Source organism: Colobus angolensis, unplaced genomic scaffold (genome assembly GCF_000951035.1).
Source record: "Colobus angolensis palliatus isolate OR3802 unplaced genomic scaffold, Cang.pa_1.0 Scaffold451, whole genome shotgun sequence".
Classification (NCBI taxonomy): domain Eukaryota; kingdom Metazoa; phylum Chordata; class Mammalia; order Primates; family Cercopithecidae; genus Colobus; species Colobus angolensis.
This window is the reverse complement of record NW_012117944.1, coordinates 31,315-34,472: the sequence shown is the minus strand read 5'-3', so window position 1 is coordinate 34,472 and position 3,158 is coordinate 31,315. Positions and strand designations below refer to the sequence as shown.

Sequence of the window (3,158 nt, the reverse complement as noted above, 5' to 3'; positions counted from 1 at the left end):
TTTCACCATGTTGGTCAGGCTGGTCTCGAACTCCTGACCTCGTGATCTGCCTGCCTCAGCCTCCCAAAGTACTGGGATTACAGGCGTGAGCTGCTGCGCCTGGCCAGAGCTTCTAATTCTATAAGCTGCAGGCATGGTAAGTGTCTTACAGTAACTTATCTATGTTTACATACACAAATATTTATCATTGTGTTATAATTGCTTATAGTATTCAGTACAGTAAACTGCTGAACATGTTTGCAACCTAGGAGCAATAGGTTATACCATATGGCCTAGATGTAGAGTAGGCTATACTGTCTAGTTTTGGGTAATACAGTCTATAAGATTCCCAAGATGATGAAGTCTCCCAGTGACACATTGTATCCCCGTCATTCAGCAACACATGACTGTACTTGATGTATACACTGGTTTTATACTCACTCTTTTGAGAGTTGGTTCTTGAAATCAAGTTTAGGCCTTTCTACCGTCTCTGCCTGATCTTCTGTGCTTTTTAGATCTCTGATTATCCCCTTTCTAGGGATGATAGAATTCATACTCTTATGAGTTTTAGTTCTAACGTTCCTGGCCCTTCTTTCATCTGAGGCCCTCAAACAAACAAAGATCGTATGTTAGCACCTTGAATTATAAATACAGAAAACTGTAGTGAGACATTGTCAATTCTGTCCCCAGTCTTGATTGGTTGCATACAAGTAATGGAATAGGATGTATGATTTTTGATTCTAAGAGTAATAGCTTTTATTGCATACAGACATTGTCCTACATATGTTTTATATGTGACCTCAACTAATCCTCAACAAATCTCTGAAGTTGATACCATCATTATCATGATTTTTTACATAGGGAACCTGATGTTAAAAAAGTTAAAGTCTCCTGCCTGCGGCCACACTACTCCCAAAAGGCGCAGTGGAGTGTGAAACCTGTCTGTTTCACTCCAGAGCCAAGGCTCTTGAACACCATCCCACATGCCTCGGTGATAGTGACTAACTTTCTGAGTGTCCACAGAATGCTTAACACTGTGCTTTCTCTGAATGTCATCTTCACCACAAGACTTCTAATTAAGTGTTATGAATATTTCTATTTTACGGAAGTCCAACAGACACTTGGAGTTGTTATCCTGTCTCAGGTTTTTAAAATCCAGGCTAGACCCATAAAAAATACGCCAGTCTTTGTAACCACTGCACTCCCTCCAACCTCCTTTCATTCACTCCTTCTGTCATGAATGCTAGAAAAACGTGCCTTTGACTTAAGAATGTGTATGTCCAGACATTCCCTGGATTTTAGAAGGGCAGATTTTTTTTTGGTAGAATAGTAATGAACATAGAATAGTCTCTCTATGTTCATTAATAGTGCATTGAGAATTTCTGAATTGAATCATATTCCAAGAGTATAACTGAGAACATGAACACTCATGAATCGAAAACATGAACTGAGAACGTGAAAGCTCAGCTGATGGCAGAGGAGAAGTTGCAGAGGAAGCACGAGGACTGTTGCACAGTAACTAGCTGGCGGTACACAACCGACCAAGCATGCATGAAGGCTGCTTCACTTCACATCTTGCCAAGGGCTTTCATGCCCCTACTTTACTTTTCCCCCTATAGCAGCCTCAGAATGGAGGCAGGGTCAGTTCCCTAAGACCTGTTAACAGTTTCTAAACTCCCCCACTCCATCCAGCTGTCCCAGGAAGAAGTAGATGTTCCTTTGTCCCCACAGACACTTCTATTCACCCCACAGCCACCCCATCCCCACTACTGTGGCATCTAATTTAGACCAGCCCACCATAGGGATGTGTCAGGGCAGCTACAGATGCAATCTAAGAGAAGTGGAAGAATTGATTAGAGGGTGTATTCATTTGCTAGCACTTCCATAACAAAATGGATGGCTCAAATGATAGACATTTATTTATTTATTTATTTATTTATTTATTTATTAAAATTTTGAGACAGGGTCTCATTGTTGCCCAGGCTGGAGTGCAGCCTCAACTCCCCAGGCTCAAGTGATCCTCCATCTCGGCCTCCCGAGTAGCTGGGACTACAGGTGTTTGCAACCTTGCCTGGCTAATTTTTAAATATTTTTTGTAGAGACGGGGGTCTAACTATGTTGCCCAGGCTGTTCTTAAACTCCTGAGCTCAAGCAATCCTCCTGCCTCAGCCTCCCAAAGTGCTGGGATTACAGGCGTGAGGCAGCATGCGCAGCCAGAAATTTATTTTCTCACTGGAGGCCAGAAGTTCAAGAAAAAGGTGTGGCAGTTTTGGTTTCTCTGCGTCCTCTTTCCTTGTCCTGCAGTCAGCAGGTCTAAGCGAACGTACCCCCAAGGGCTGAGGGAGATGAGAGGCCAAAGAGAGGGCTTGACTGAAGTGGGAAATTAAGAAAATAACAGAACAATAGCATAAGTAATAATAGTAAGAGAAAGAACAGCAGCTCATAGAATGAATTGCTGTATTAACCAAGGCTGAAAAGAATTTAAGTAGCCCCCCTGAAGTTAAAATTAGAAGAGAGTATTAACTGTCTGTCCCCAGAAACATTAACCATATCTATGCTCCCCAGATTTTGTAGGCTCCGTAAACTCCTGTTTCTTTCTTCCCTGCACAGCTGCAAGGTCACAAGACAGATAAGCATAAGCTGCAAACCAAGTTCTCACAGAGATGTAAGACGTGTTGCATTTTGTGCAAGAAAAAAAAAAGCCCAGCAGCCTTTTGTTCTCGCTTCTGTAAGCCTGCTTCACGTAGTTCCCATCTCAAAATGCTTAAAAGTGACTCCTTTTCTTTGTTCTGGGCTCAGCCTTTAGGACACATGTCTGCTGGGCCAGTGTACACCTTAAAATAAACACCCTCCTGCACTCCGTCCGGTATCTCTGGTTCCTTAAATCCCACTTCATGACAAGTTCAGTTTCTCAGAAAGAAACATTTAATAGGGACCTACAAATAGAAGCCACGTCTCAGGCAGCCACAAGACAGCGGATCTCCGCACAGGCCCTGCAGAAAGTATTCTTTCTATGGCAAGCTTCCCCGGCCCCCGGCACCCCACCCCGCCCCATGAGGTGGAGTCTTGCTCTGTCACGCAGGCTGGAATGCAGTGGCACGATGTCAGCTCCCTGCAACCTCCGCCTCCCGGGTTCAAGCAATTCTCCTGTCTCAGCCTCCCGAGTAGCTGGGATTACA

At 43.7% G+C, this 3,158-nt stretch overlaps 1 protein-coding gene across 1 annotated transcript in view; it reads right to left on the bottom strand.

Moving 5' to 3' along the window:
* Positions 1–2,029: 2,029 nt before the first annotated feature.
* LOC105523134 (ribonuclease pancreatic-like) overlaps positions 2,030–3,158 on the bottom strand; it is a 19,522-nt gene continuing 18,393 nt past the window's right edge. Inside the window, exon 3 of the transcript XR_001003541.1 lies at positions 2,030–2,045. The gene's annotated coding sequence lies outside the window, so the exon portion shown is untranslated. The remainder of the gene's footprint in view (positions 2,046–3,158) is intronic.